We start from the raw sequence: 16690 nt of genomic DNA on the forward strand, positions 1-16690 counted from the left end.
TTACTCTTATTCTGTAGGCAAAGGATCCAATGTGGGACTGTAACTAATACCAAATATGTCTATTCCAATTATATGTTTGAGGGCTGGAAAAATTACCCTTGAGTGGGTTAACAGACCGTGTGGACCCACCATGAGCCTGGTGTTAAACAGAATATCATTTTCTCCCTGCCCCTCATATTGCCTCACAGTAGCAAAGGGACTCCAATGCCGTTTCAGGTCTCCAGGCACTAACATCAACTCGGGCTTTGTTACCAGCATTCCTCATTTTTAACATCCATTCTCCAGTGTGAAGTAAGCTGAGTTAATGATCCTAGGTTCTTCTGGGGAAGGACGGAAAGAATCGTTCCTTATAACCACTTGCTGTGGTGTTACGGGGTCCTTCTTCCTGGAGACCCCATTCCTCCTCAGTCAGGGGGTTCTAAGTGTGAAAACTGGCTCTGGTCCAGAAGTAAGGCACAAGAAGCTGTCTATCCTGTAGATGGCGGACAGCTGTAGACTCTCTCTCAAATCAGAACCTCAGCAGGGACGGCATTACAGCCTTCCGTGAAGGGGGATCTGGTGGTGGATTGTTTTGCTACTACACATTCTCATTTATTTAAAAAAAATTCTCTTTGGGAAAACACATTAGACTAAAGAAACCTTAATCAATACTAGTTTTAGATAATTATAGGAGGAACCTGTCAGATTTAGTGAAAAAGGAGACAGAGATTGCACACACCTTAGTGATTATGCCTGAGAGTATGGCCTCACTATTGCAAGTGTTAGCTATCATTAGCAAAAGACCTTGAAAGATAACCCTTAAAAACAATAACAAAAGTGGTTACATTGTGAGATCAAAATTAGACACATAAGAAAATTTTTTAAAAAAGAAAACCAAAACTGTTTTAGTGCTATAGGAATTGACAGTCAAGGATTATAACCAAATACTCAGTGGCAACATCCTACGCTGATTCAAAAATTTCAATATCTCAAGACACTGAAATGTAAGTGATGATCTGGGGCTGTAGGGAAAGTGTGAGATGATTCAAGAAGTGGAACTAGCAACGATCAAGTCACTGATGTTAGAGGTGCAGACAAACGAGGTGGCTAAGTGGTTTCTGCCTCCCTTGATCCTGAGTGTATCAGGCTCATGATGTGGGTCTCTCCTGATCCCATGATCCATGGAAAGGCCTACTGTTTACCTGGTGATCCTCTTGTGGCACTAAGCCTGGAACCACGTGACAGCTTTCGTTGAAATAGTCCATGCTGTTCTTCACTATAGCTAATCCAATCTATGCAGAATCACATTTTAACTCAAATACGGGGAGTCACAAAGGAGAAAATTTGGTATAGGAGAAATACGCAGAAACATGGAGAAGACAAAAAGGAGAATGGAGCAGCAGAAAACTTGACTTTAGAATTAGCGAAAATGTAGAAGAATAAAAATTCTGTGTGTGTGTGTATAATATTGCCCAGAGATAAATGCATTTTGTTATTTTTGGCATTTTATTTTATTTTATGCTTTGGGGCTTTGTAGACAGCTTTAGGAAATCTCATTTAGTGGACAGTTGGCCTATTTCCTAAAGTTTATCAGAAACCTATTATACTTTAGTTCTCTCCTGAAGCATTTATTCTTGGCTGTGGATTGCCCACAAATTCAATTAGCACAATCTCAATTCAATTCATCAAGTATTTAACAGCAAGACTGAGCAGAATGAGATTGAAAAGGGATTCCTCTAACACACAAGTTGTAGTTAGGCTACTAAGAATAACTGCAATTCATATTCTAAAATTTTCCCCTTAAGATTGGGATAAAATCAAAGCAATTATTGTAACAGCAATAACAATAACCAACATTAGTATAGTACACATATTTCTACAGAACTGGTTCACAGCCATCATTTTTGTTATTCTTTTCAATAACCCTTCGAAGGCAACTAAGCATTACCGAATACAGTCTTGATACAATATTGATCTGACTGGGGAAAATGTGAAAACAACCATTTATCTTTGTAATACTGATAAGAAAGCCTAAAATGGCTTGGGCAGTTTGTAATGCACTACAGTTTATACTTTTGCTCAATATTTTAGCATAGCCTTTTAGCCCAGTTCCATAATAACAAACAATGTTTTTCTTGTCTCAAAGTATTTATCCTCATCTAACTGTCACCTAACAAACCACTGGCTATTGTTTTCACAAATATGAAGGAGAAAATAACAATCATCATTTACGTTTTCTAATAGTAGATATCTATCCATGCATGCAACAAAGCAGTGTGAAATCACTCTGCCCTACACCTGCTAGTCTGGCATCTACTCTAGGAGGCTCCTGTACCTCATCATCCTCAGCTGATTCTTCCTTCCACGTTTCCTGAGGAAACCTTTGTGCAAAGTATTTGCACTGACTGCAGGATGAATGAAGAGGCTACATTGAAATCTTCACTGAGCTTCCTTTGAATCTCTGGAATTCGAAACCATCAAATACTTTTTTTGGGGAAACTGCAGAACGTTACTCTAAGAACTAAGTCTGCTCTGAACAGGTAGCACATTTTCCTGCACTCCCAGCAGCAAGGAGTCACAAGGAATTGTTTTAGAAACCTTTGGCCCCAACCTTCTCTGACCGTGATCGGGTATTTTAGTTACCATGATGCCAACACAGATTTATACTGCTCTTCCTGGAAGAAAAAACCTTAGTATCTATGTGCCTTAAGACATAGTTATGGTTTTAAATTCTAGCCATTATTTCTTAGGGAATCTGTGGTGGCTTTTATAACAGACATAGCACCTGCCTGTGGGTCACCTGGCCTTGTGGACTGCTCGACTCAAGCCAGCCCCTGGGTTCATGGTGCTCTTCCTTGCCTGGCTCACTCGTCTCTTTCCTAACAGAAGCTGCTGACGGAGACTGTGCAAGCCTTCATCTTTCACAAATTTCTGACGCTCTCTGGATGTGTATGGAGATCCCCAAGGCCCCAGAGTAGTGCTGTATAGTTAGGGGTTTCTCCTCTGCACCCGAATTTTCTACCTCTAACCTAAAAAGGCAGAAGGCTTCATAGGAGCCTGCTCTGATTCCATGGAAATGAGTATATTTGTAAGAGGCTTTGTTAAAAATCCTTGATTTTTTCATGACACTGAGTTTTTATGAGAATATTATTTCTCAATCAATCCCATCTCTCTTTTTCTCTTTCAAAATTTCATGTCATCTTTGTTACTCTCTAAGGTGCTTTTATTCTCTTTTGCAATCAAGGATGGGCAAGCTGCCAGGCAGATGTTATAAATGTCTCCATCTCTGTGAGAAGATATATGCCATTTTAACATGACCCATAAGACTGCAGTTATGATGCAGTTTTACCATGACCCAGATAAGAAACTCTTCAATAACACAGAGGAGAGTTTAATTATCACATCACAATTTTGCTATTTTTTTTTTAATGCACTTTGGCTGTGAACCCAAGTGCAAGGTGCAAAATAAATTTTAATGCCGTTGTCTTAATTTGGGTCCCCATAAAGCAAAGGCTGTGTTGGTATATGCTACTCTTTTGTTAGGGAGTGTAAACTTAGGGAGACAGGAGTGGAGGGAAAAGAGCAGTGAGATGGGAAAGGAGGGAGAGTTACTCACTTCTGGTTACAAGTTACTCTTGCCCACTCAGCCTCCCAGGCAGGCCCATGTCCATGGCAATTCTTGCTCACCTGATGGTAGAGATTAATGGAAGATAGTTATATATTTTCCAAAATAGAAATTCACATCAACTATTTAAACTGTGTCCAGAAATAGACTTAATATCCAAGCAATGCCATCACAATTTTTGGTAATAACCCAGCATGAATTTTTTATTTACTGACAACATTGAAATGATTCATTTTTTTCAGACTTGATGAAATCAATACATTTAAATTAGTGTAAGATTTAAAGCCTAATAGATAATCTCCTCTCCCTTCACACCCTCCTCCCTGTGCCACAAACACAGATGTGTACTAGAAAGGCCCCCTAAAAAACAAAAGGTATTTATGGTTAGAGGGAAAAAAATGAAACAAAAAGAGCCACATGCCGTGTTATAGTGACAACATAGGGTCTCCTCTTTGCAAACTCTTGAAGAGGGAAAAGGACATCTTCTCGTGTCTTATATGCACACACTAAGGAACTGACTTAACTGATGGGTTCAATATATTTCTGAATATAATGATTGATATGGTTCGGCTGTGTCCCTCCCAACTTCATCTTGAATTGTAGCTCCCATAATTCCCACGTGTTGTGTGAGGGACTCGGTGGGAGCCAACTGAATCATGGGGGTGTTTCCCCCATACCGTTCTCATGGTAGCGAATAAATCTTACAAGATCTGATGGTTTTTAAAGGAGAAACCCATTCGCTTCCTTCTCATTCCCTCTTGTCTGCTGCTGTGTAAGACGTGGCTTGTGCCTTTCACCTTCCGCCATGATTATGAGGCCTCCCCAACCATGTGGAACTGAGTCCATTAAACCTCTTTTTCATTATAACAGACTAATACAATGATTGAATTAGAATCAAGTGACTGGCCACAACTAAATTCTACAGAAATCTCAGGCTTTTCTCACACTGTGATTTTATCTCAGCTTAGAAGTTCTGACTAGTTATTTCATTATTCACACATGTAATTTAGTTATCCTGTCTATAAACTCAGTGGTTAACATTTGACCTCATTTGTTTTGTTTGTTTTTCAAATAATGAAGCATCTGTGAGCCAGATATCATCACTATTTTGCCTGATTTGCAAAATTCACTTCCACCCTTTTAAGACCAAGATACCCTTAGGCTAGATCAAATTTAATGAGATGACCTCTCTTGCGTAATTCCCATCAAAGATGTACGGAGGGATGCCCTTTTACTACATGTATAATTATCGACCAATTTTATAAAATGCTCAGCAACATGCCTGGAAGAAAACTCACACAGATTGATATACGTGATGAGAAATGATTTCCACAATTTCTTATTCCTTTACTCAATCTGCTCATGGCCATGGAAAACACAAACATGGAGGAATGTGTTTTAAAACAGTAGCAACTGGATGGATGGGTCATTTGCCTGAAGTGCAATAAAAGAGGAGATTTTGGCTTCTGTTATAATAAATATCTGCAGGACGGTGATGTGGGATGTAGCTCAAGGAATCTTACCCTGGGCTGTATGAGCAGCAAGAGGCTCCACAGCCCCATTCCTGCGTTTATTCCAGGTGCATTTTCACAAGTACCACTGCCCTATTCATGTGAATCCCTCCTGTATTAGTAGTAGGTAAGCAGAGGTGGGCAGGTGGCATGGGATGCAGGAAGATGGATATTTGAATGGGAACAGGAACGTAACAAGGAAGTACGGCAAAATTCAGAGGCAATTAGCTCTGAAGTCAGGTAGGACTCACAATATGGTCCTCATGATGAAACAGTTGCTTCCCTCTGTTCTGCCGTATGTGCTTATTGGTTGATAGCCTAGAGGAATAATCCTTGAAATTTCTGACTTATAAACTCAGTATATCCAACTGAGAAAAATCCCGGGGGTATAAGAAGGGAGGAAATCAACACAAAATCAGTGAGTGAAACACTTCAAAGAGAACACAGTACCAGGTCTGAGCAGAATGCTTTATAAAAGTAGAGTTGGTTCCTAAAAGACTGAAATCTTTGTTCAAAGGAACAGATAAAAGAAACTTCAGGGCAATTTTGAACGTAGTAAAGACTTTGTATTTGATAGCATTACCATATTATTACCCACGTACCTCCAATATAGCTGTATAGTTTTTTAGGGCTATCAGAAGTCAAAGGTAGCACTAACTTTTCTGTTAGTGGAGAACATCTGAGTTGCTCGGTTCCATTCAGCATGCTTGGAAAAGGGGTATCTTCTCAACTACTAAAATCGAAAATGGATTAGAATGCTGATTCATTTGAGGATTTTGTTTATTTATTTATTTATTTATTTATTTTGAGACAGAGTCTCACTCTGTCACCCAGGCTGGAGTGCAGTGGCACAATCTCAGTTCACTGCAACCTCCGCCTCCTGGGTTCAAGCGATTCTCCTGCCTCAGCCTCTCAAGTAGTTGGGACTACAGGCACACGCCACCATGCCCGGCTAATTTTATTTTTAGTAAAGATGGGGTTTCACTGTGTTAGTCAGGATGGTCTCGATCTCCCGACCTCATGATCTTCCCGCCTCAGCCTCCCAAAGGGCTGGGATTACTGGTGTGAGCCACCACGCCTGCTAAGGATTATATTTTAATTCTGTACTTGTCATTCATTTTATTTCTCCAGAAGAGCTTGAAATACTAAGAATTTAAGAATTTAAAAAAGTGATTCAATACCCAATTAAATAGAATGAGGAAAATTTAATGTAACAAAACTAACAATGTATGAAGGATGGTATTTTAGATATTTGATATTTGACAATTTTTGTTTGTTTTCCACACAGGACACCCAGTTTGCGTTGTAAGCACAGTGCTATCCCACAGCTTTACTGACACTCTCTGAAGCACTGTGATGTCAGTGATCATTTTTATGCCTGAAACTGGGTTTCAGCCCCTTTAATTAGAAGACCAGGCAGATGTGTGTGTATACAAATATATATGTATATAAATGTGTGCATCCATATGTACATATGTATACACACACAACCTATGTTGTACAGGCTATATGTTAAACAGATTAAAATATCCTCATAAATAATTATAAAGCAAGGTTTCCTTGACTGTGCTTCTATCTCAGATATCTGTAACAAAACTCAGAAAGAGGCCAGTGTAGCCAACGGTATCTTTTTCAGAGGTAAAGCAAGTGAAAAAAATACTATCTTTTTCTAATTTGTTTGTGATGTGGCTGATGTGCCTCATTATTCAGGAGTCCCACTCCTGTTTCAGATATTAGCTTGATCAAAGATTATCATTTTATGACACCTGATCCCTGGGCCGCATGTCATTATATTATACCCAGCATGGTTACCCTGTATAGGCTGCCCTGAACTTGCAAAATCTCACAGAGCCTTAGTGAAACCGTTTTTCTACATATTTTGCTGTCATCTACCCTTTTAAGAGCTCTAACACAAGACTCTGGTACGTGTCAGGCAGGGACAAAGTGGAGAAAGAAAGCCACAGAAGCAAGGCCTTTCACAGTGACTTATGATCCTGGGACCCAATTTGAACACCTAGAAACTCTGCCTCCTGCAGTGAACTCTTCCTGAGTCGCTTGTACGTGACCAAACACATCTGAATCCTTTGGAGAACAAAGTGTAGACTCAAAACTTTTCCTATGATATGACAGTGACAAAGGAAGATATGTCCACGTTAATTCAAATTTTACAACAATACGATGCATTCTACCCCAGATTCACACACACACCATAAGACCAAATGCCGACCCCGAGCAGATTAAAGAAATTCGTTAACATCATGAGAAACTAATCCTTAATTTCTCCATAGTAATTTCAAGATAGACGATGTCCCACTCGTGAAACATCTTAAAGTTCTGTAGAAGGGTGCTGTCATTAATACATCAGTACATGCCTCTGTGTGTACCTAATTATCACCTACGTTTACTTCATGCTGCTAAAAATGTTTCTCAAGGAAAAATACCATGGCTCATTAGCTCGCAAAATTAGTTGAAAGAGTTCGATACCCTATAATGCAGGGGAATTTAATTTTTCTATTATTCAAAGTATTGCCTTTTAGTTCATATGGATAAAATATATTATTGTGATTTATCAAAAAGTATGTGTAGTAAACTATTGAAATAAAACATATGGTGAAACCACTCACTTATTTTTGCTGACTTACCATTTCAAGCGTTAGTACATGTAATTACCATTTATATGGGGTCATTCACATACATATCAAAAAAGACTTTTTTCCAAGAAAAAGTTTCATAGCATTCAAATCTCACTGTGTCTTTTACCAAACAGTTCACATTCAGTTGAATTTTATTGTCCATACCTGGATTGGAAATTGTTTCACATTTTTAAAAAACTATTCTTATTACAAAGTATCCTTCACATCTCACGAACTAATTAACTTTAGTAAGGACACCTAATTAATTAAATATTCCTAACTGTAGATGCTGTTGACTCAGTTTAAAGATATCTGACAAATAGTAGCAGTGCCTGAAGTTTGTGGGGTCAGTAAAAAAGAGTTGTCATGCCAACTGCACAGTCACTGCGTGACCACAGGGGGAGACACTGTGTGACCACAGGGGGAAGTCACTGTGTGACCACAGGGGGAAGTCACTGTGTGACCACAGGGGGAAGACACGTGCCTCTCTCAGCCTTCAGCTGGTTCGACTGTGCTCTACCTCGTGAACCCTCCTATCACCATCCTCACTTGTACATTTCCATTGTTATGGGATGCTCGAACTGTTCAGTTATGTAATGCAAATTCATGGATTCCTATGATGATGAATGATGCATATGGCTTCAAGACATGAGATTTACTCTTGAGAACACATTCTCTTTATGTTATTATTAATAATTTTGATTATCCAGTTTTTACATAAACCAAAGTCCCAACATAATGTAAACCAATGTATTAAATCTAAAAGATAAAATTCATCCAGTCTTCCAAAAATTATTTTCACCTTTTTATTTGTACTTTCATGACTCAGAAGTCTTTTTTTTTCCTTTTAATTATAACCATTTGACTTTCTTCTGTTGATTAACGTTGTTCCAAAAAAGGCCAAAAAGAAAGGAAAAGGCACTACAGCATATTTGTTGCTGCACGTATTCAATTTGAAATTGTATTGACCACTGGAGTCAAACTACATTTGAAAAAAAATGGAGTCGAAATGGGAAAAATATTCTGGATCAGGAAAAGACAGTGACCTCCCTCTGTCTGCTACTAAATAGCGTCAGGCCTTGGAGTAATTATTGATAATGCCCATTCTGAAGCCACATTGTAAGGTTCTAAAATATACATTTGAGAATTTTATCCACTCTAGGAGTAGTAAGTTGTGTTTTTTGGTTTAAAAACGTTTCCTTAAGAATAAGAAAACAGAACTTTATCTAATATATGTTTTCAAAGCCCTTAGCTATCCATTGCATGATCTATCTTGCTCTGTTTTCTAACTTTTCATTCTTTTGCCAATAATATTTTATTTGATTAACTTGTCTTATCTTGAGCAGTTTCTCAAAATAAGGAGCCTAACCACAGCTCACATAGTTTCGAAATAGAATCACGAAGAAGGAAAGCCAAGGTAGTTAAAGACAGGGCGTACGTTTTATTCACTCAGGAATGATTTTCCATTTGTTTGTGTCATCTCTGATTTCTTTGAGCAGTGGTTTGTAATTCCCATTGTAGGGATCTTTCACTACCCTGGTTAGCTGTATTCCTAGGTATGTTATTCTTTTTGTGGCTATTGTGAATGGGGTTGTGTTCCTGATTTGGCTCTAAGTGTGGATGCTGTTGGTGTAGAGAAATATTATGGATTTTTGTACATTGATTTTATATCCTGAAACTTGGCTGAAATTGTTTAACAGATCTGGGGGCTTTTGGGCAGAGACTATGGGGTTTTCTAGGTATAGAATTATGTCATCTGAAAACAGAGATAGTTTGATTTCCTCTCTTCCTATTCGGATACCTTTTATTTCTTTCTCTTGCCTGATCACTCTGGCTAGGACTTTCTAGTACTATGTTGAAAAAGAGTTGTGAGAAAGGGCATCCTTGTCTTGTTCTGATTTTCAAGGGAAATGCTTCCAGCTTTTGCCCATTCAATATGCAGTTGGCTGTGGGTTTGTCATAGATGGCTCTTATTATTTTGAGGTAGGTTCCTTCAGTGCCTAATTTGTTGAGAATTTCTAACATGAAGGGATGTTGAATTTTATCAAAGGTCTTTTCTGCATCTATCGAGATGATCAAGTGGTTTTTGTTTTTATTACTGTTTATGTGATGAATCATATTTACTGATTTGCATATGTTGAACCAACCTTGCAACCCTGGGATAAAACCTACTTGATCATGGTAGATTAGCTTTTTGATGTGCTGCTGGATTCAGTCTGCTGGTATTTTATTGAGGATTTTTGCATCGATGTTCATCAAAGTTATTGGCTTTATGTTTTCTTTTGTTGTGTTTCTGCCAGGTTTTTGGTATCAGGATGATGCTGGCCTCATAGAATGAGTGAAGCAGAAATCTTTTCTTCTCCATTTTTAGGAATAGTTTTAGTGTAAATGGTATCAGCTCTTCTTTGTCCATCTGGTAAAATTCAGCTGTGAATCTGTCTGGTCCCAGGGTTTTTCTTGTTAATAAGCTTTTTATTACAGATTCTATTTTAGAACTCATCATTGGTCTGTTCAGGGACTTAATTTCTTTCTGGTTCAATTTTGGGAGGCTGTTTGTTTCCAGAAATTTAACAATTTCCTATAGGTTTTCTAGCTTCTGTACTTAGAGGTATTTGTAGTAGTATTCTGAGAGATTTTTGTATTTCTGTAAGTTTGGTGATACTGTCCCCTTTGTCATTTCTGACTGTGTTAATTAGATCTTCTCTTTTTTCTTTATTAGCCTAGCTAGTGGTCTATCAATCTTTTTTGTTCTTTGAAATTACCAATTTCTTGATTTGTTGATCTTTGAGACGGTGTTTCTGTCTCAGTCTCTTTCAGTTCAGCTCTGATTTTGGTTATTTCTTGTCTTCTGCTAGCTTTGAGGTTGACTTGCTCTTGTTTTTCTAGTTCTTCCAGGTGTAATGTTAGATCTTTACTTTGATCATTTTAACGTTTGAATGTGGGCATTTAGTGCTATAAACTTTCCTCTCAACACTGCTTTAGCTGTGTCCTAGAGATTATCATATATTATATCTTTGTTCTTATTAGTTTCAAAGAATTTCTTGATTTCTGCCCTAATATCATTGTTTACCCCAAAGTCATTCAGGAGCAGTTGTTTAATTTCCATATAATTGTATGGCTTTGAGTGATTTCCTTAGTATTTATTTTTGTTTATATTGTGCTGTGGTCTTGAGTGTCATTGTTATGATTGCAATTACTTTTTTTAATTTGATGAAAATTATGTGATGGCTCATTGTGTGGTTGATATATGGTATGTGCCATGTACAAATGAGAAGAATGTATATTCTGTTGGTTTTGAGTGAAAAGTTCTGTAGATGTCTGTTTCATCCTTTATTTGTTCAAGTGTGGAGTTCAGATAGTGAGTATCTTTGTTAATTTTATGCCTCAATGATCTGTCTAATACTGTCAGTGGGGTTTTGATGTCTTGCACTATTATTGTGTGGTTATCTAGGTCTCTTTGTAGGTCTCTAGGAACCTGCTTTATGAATCTGGGTATTCCTGTGTTGGGTGCATATATATTTAGGATAGTTAGGTCTTTTTGTTGAATTGAACCTTTATTGTTATGTAATGCTCTTATTTGTCTTTTTCGATCATTGTTGGTTTAAAGTCTGTTTTGACTGAAATTAGAATAGCCACTGCTGCTGTTTTCTGTTTTCCATTTGCTTGGTAGATTTTTCTCCATCCTTTTACTTTGAGCCTATGGGTGTCAGTGCATGTGAAATGGGTCTCTTGAAGATAGCATACATTTGGGTCTTGCTTCTTTATCCAACTTGCCACTCTGTGTCTTTTAATTGGGGCATTTCACCCAATTACATTCAAAGTTTATATTGATATGTGCAGATTTGATTCTGTCATGTTGTTAGCTAGTTATTATGCAGACTTGATTATGTAGTTGCTTTACACTGTTGATGGTCTATGTACTTAAGTGTGCTTTTGTGGTGGCCAGTAATTTTTCCACATTAAGTACTTCCTTAAGGACCTCCTATAAGGTAAATCTGGTTTTAATGAATTCCCTTAGTATTTACTTCTCTGGAAAGAATCTTATTTATTTTTTGCTTATGATGCTGAATTTGGCTATCTATAAAATTCTTGGTTAGAATTTCTTTTCTTTAAGATGCTAAATATAGGCTCCCAATCTCTTCTGGTTTGTAGGGTTCTGCTCAAAGGTCCACTGTTAGCCTAATTGGGTTCCCTTTGTAGGTGATCTGCTCCTTCTCTCTGGATACCTTTAACATTTTTTCTTTCATTTTGACCTTGGGGACTCTAATGACTATGTATATTGATGATGGTCAGCTTGTATAGTATCTCGCAAGGATTCTCTGCATTTCTTGAACTTGAATGTTGGCCTCAATAGTGAGGTTGGCAAAATTTTCATGGACAATGTCACCAAAATGTTTTCCAAATTGTTTGCTTTCTCTCCCTCTTTCAGGGATGTCAGCGAGTCATAGATTTGGTGTCTCTACATAATCCCATATTTCTTGGAGGTTTTGTGCACTCTTCTTGATTCTTTTTTAAAAATTTTTGTCTGATTATTTTGAATCATATATTTTTTGAGTTCTGAGATTATTTCCTCAGCTCGGTCAATTCTACTGTTAATCCTTGCCATTGTATTATGAAATCTCAAAGTGAGTTTTTCAGCTCTATCAGATCAGTTTGGTTTTTTCTTAAAATGGTCATTTCATCCTTCAGCTCCTGGAAAATTTTATTGTATTCCTTAGATTCCTTGGATTGAGTTTCAAAGTTGTCCTGAATCTCGATGATCATCATTCATATCCGTAGTCTGAATTCTATTTCTTTCATTTCAGCCACTTCAGCCTGGTTAAGAACCATTGTGGGGAAACTAGTGCCATTGTTTGGAGGTAAGAAGACGCTGACTTTTTGAGTTGCCAGAGTTCTTGTACTGGTTCTTTCTCATGTGTGTGAGCTGATGTTTCTTCCGTTTTTGAAGTTGCTGTCTTTTGGAGGGAGTTTTTTAGCTTTTATCTTTTTTGATGACCTTGGGGGTTTGATTGTGGTATAAGGTGGGTTCAGTCAAATGGCTTAATTTCTGGAAGATTTTAGGGGGCCAAACCTCAGCTCAGCACTCCCAGGCTGTGTACTCTAACTCTGGGAGCTGGTACCAGGCCCCTGCTTTGTTCTCTGGCCGTTCCAGGTTAGGAAGCTGCTGTGCTGGATGAGCAGAGATGTTCCCAGTGTGCTGGCCACAACACTTTGTTGGGGGGTGCCCACCAAGGCACTTTGTTGTGACTTTAAGATCCATGCTTGCTCATGTGTGCCAGTAGCTGTGTTGTGGGGAGGCACACACATGCTAGCTTCTGGGGTGTACCAGCAGTAACAGGGCTGTGGTCTTCTCGCATGTGCATGCACTGGCAGTGGCAGGGGTGGTGCATTGGCGGGGGCTTGGCCACCAGCATCTGCATGGGAGTTTGCACCAGTGGCAGCAGCAATAGTGCTGGGGCGGGGCAGGGGGTGTCGATGTCCATGAGCGCATTTTCATGGATCATTAGGCAATTTAAGCTTCAGTCCGCTTCTCAGAAAACAGTGATAATAATTATATTGACCTCATTGAATTTCTTTGAAGATTCAATGAGATGATCCATATAAAGAATATGACACAGTGCAGAACACAAAGTAGGCATAAACAATTATTAGAAATTATGGGCCTGGTGCAGTGGCTCACACCTGTAATCCCAGCACTTTGGGAGGCCGAGGCGGGTGGATCACCTGAGGTCAGGAGTTCGAGACCAACCCAGATAACATGGTGAAACCCCATCTCTACTAAAAATACAAAGGTTAGCCAGGTGTGGTGGTGGGAACCTATAATCCCAGATACTCAGGAGGTGGAGGCAGGAAAATTGCTTGAACCCTGGAGGTGGAGGTTGCAGTGAGCCAAGATTTCTTAAGGAAGCCTGAGTTGTTTATGCTTTAGTCTATTGGAAAAAATAGATTTTTGGTGTAACAAACTGAAATAATGAACATAGCAGAAAAACACAAATCAATTGTAACTAAAAGTTTCCAAAAGTTGGAACATATTTCCTGTTTTCAGAGTATAGAATTTATAAAGGTAACAAGAGATAATGTAACTGGAAGATTCTGAGTCAGGCCCTGTATTTCTCCTCAAACACACACAATTGTCCTTTAAGATTTTTAGAAATTCTGCGGAAAAGTTATATCATCATGAAGAGATAACGAGCTCTTCTCTTAGTCTTTTTTTTTTCTTTTGGTATAAAATAAATGTTTCTGAAAGCTAACTCTCATCAACATGAAAGTGAAATTATTAATGAGCTCTTGAAAAATACACATAAGGAAAAATAAGCCCAAGTTCATCTTTCTTATCTGGCCTCAAGGAGAGATCATTTGGTCACAGCTTGGAGTCAGCCATCAGCTCCACCATGGAAAGAAATGACCTAGTTCACTTCGGTATTTCTCACTGGAGATTAAAATATATAAAAGTTTAAAGAGTAGTATCTGTCTGGATAGATCCATGCAAAGAAATATATATAAAGACAGGTGTGTGTGTGTGTGTATGTGTGTGTACACACACATATATGATTAGCTTCACAAAATTGTATAAAAGTTGTAATAAATGCATTTCATAAGCATGCATTTTACTTACAATCTTATATGTGAAAATTACATAAACATTTTATTGTAGATTTGTCTGTTATTTCCAAAAAGAAAATACAATTTTAAAAAAGTCACCTTAGACTTATATTTCATGAATTTTTCCTTTTTTTTCCATCTGGGCAAAAATAGGGACCAGACTCAATTGTATTCAATGATATTTTTAAAAAAACTCTTGAGTAATGAGATTATAGCAATGAAATGTCCTAAGTTGATTACAGACTGTTGCTCCCCTCTTTACTTCCCTAACCCCGAATTCTCAGGAACTCTCCCAGAGCAGCAAGATAATAGCAGCAGAAGCTACCTCGTGTTAGGGGGAGGCTTCAGTATCAACAGGGGTAACTGCTGGTAAGCAGAGGAGTAATCATTGCTCTTTTTGCTGGAAATAAGCTGGTTCTGGAGTTGCCTTCTACTTTTAGTCATCTCAGCCCACTCAGAAACTGACCTAGACAATGGCATTGTCAATACTTTGCTAGTCTGAACTTCACTGTTGGCTATTCACCATGTAGATGCTTGTGCCTACAGAGCAGTTGCAGGGAGATAGAGTAACAAGTAGAAAATTATTAAAGGGTGTCATACCACAAATTGATATATTGTATACCTAAGTCTCCAAGTAAGTGCTAAATTGGGGAGCTGAATGTGTAAGGGCTGAGGTATTTGAGAGAGTGCTCCATTGTTGATTTGACACAGTTGCCTGAAGTTTGGGCAGAGTTAACACAAGTTTAAGTAGAGTGTGCACACTGGGGAGTCAAAAAATATATTGTTGGATGCATAGGGTGGAGCACAACTGGAGAGAGAACTGACAACCAGATAGAGGAGTCTGGGGATTGACAAAGCAGAAAATTGGGGAAATTCAAATATTTTTGAGTAAGGAAGAGGCCTGATGAAAAGCAATATGCCAACATTAATAATAAAACCCCAATATGCCAATATATAAACACATTGCAGTGTTTGTGTGTTCATGTATTTTAAATATATCTGGACTAAAATATTATTTGTTGAGTCATGTACAACCATGTTATTGGTATTACTTTTTTCTTTTCTTTCTTTCTTTTTTTGAGATGGAGTTTCACTCTTGTTGCCCAGGTGGGAGTGCAATGGTGCAATCTGGGCTCACTGCAACCTCCGCCTCCCAGGTTCAAGTGATTCTCCTGCCTCAGCCTCCCAAGTAGCTGGGATTACAGTCATGCATCACCATGCCTGGCTAATTTTGTATTTTTAGTAGAGAGGGGGTTTCTCCATGTTGGTCAGGCTGGTCTCGAACTCCCGACCTCAGGTGATCTGCCCACCTCGGCCTCCCAAAATGCTGGGATTACAGGCGTGAACCACAGCATCTGGCTGTTATTGGCATACTTAAGTGAGAAACCCATAATCTCTCAGCATGCATTACCATAAAAATTAACAAAATAGATTCTTCAATTTTTGTTTGTAATCATTCCACGCACTTGTTAATTCTAGCAATGGCCATGACAGGTCCATCTACAAAATCAGTACGACAAAGGTAAACAGAGTGACAGCTACTGTGTTTGTGGGCATTCAGTCAAAAAGCCATTGGTACTCCTTTATTTTTGGTTCGAAGTTACATCCTTACTTTCCTTGTTTGTTTGTTTTGTCCAACATCTCCCTAACCCCGGTAACCACTATTATCTCTACTTCTATGAGTGCAGCTTCTTTTGATTTAATACGCAATTATGTAAGGAAGATCATGCAATATTTTTCTTTCCGTGCCTGGCTTACTTCAAATAGCATAATGTCCTCCAGGTTTATCCATGTTGTCACAAATGACCGGAGTTCCTTCTTTCTAAAGGCCGGATAGCATTGTATTGTGTATATATACTACAGTTCTTTATTGATGCAACCATTAATGGACACTTAGGTTGACTCCATATCTTGGCTACTGGGAATAATGCTGCAATGGACACGAGAATGCAAATACCTGTCACACAGAGATACGGATTTTCTTTTGGACGCATACCCACTACTGGGATTGCTGGCTCGTGTGGCAGCTCTATTTTTACTTTTTGAGGAAGATCTGTACAGTTTTCCATAACGTCTGCACTAATTAACATTCCCACCAGCAGTATGCAAGGCCTTCCTCTTTTCTACATCCTTGCCAACATTTAACTTTCATCTCTCTGATAAAAGCCATTCTAACAGGTGCGCGCTGCTATTTTGTGGTGGCTTTCATTTGCATTTCTCTGCTGATTAGTGATGCTGAGCATCTCCTCACACACCTGTTGGTTATTTGCAAGTCTTCTTTCTCTACATACCTGCTGGCCTTTTCTATGTCTTATGCTATCTCACACCACATACAAAAG

General features: G+C 38.5%; 1 long non-coding RNA gene across 1 annotated transcript in view; it reads right to left on the bottom strand.

Moving 5' to 3' along the window:
* Positions 1 to 16690, bottom strand: part of LOC105466543 (uncharacterized) — a 53575-nt gene that overhangs the window by 28255 nt on the left and 8630 nt on the right. Inside the window, exons 2-3 of the long non-coding RNA XR_011620716.1 lie at positions 5718 to 5848; positions 3596 to 3666 (exon numbers count right to left, since the gene is read on the bottom strand). This is a non-coding gene — a long non-coding RNA (uncharacterized lncRNA). The remainder of the gene's footprint in view (positions 1 to 3595; positions 3667 to 5717; positions 5849 to 16690) is intronic.

Source organism: Macaca nemestrina, chromosome 3, assembly GCF_043159975.1.
Source record: "Macaca nemestrina isolate mMacNem1 chromosome 3, mMacNem.hap1, whole genome shotgun sequence".
NCBI lineage: Eukaryota > Metazoa > Chordata > Mammalia > Primates > Cercopithecidae > Macaca > Macaca nemestrina.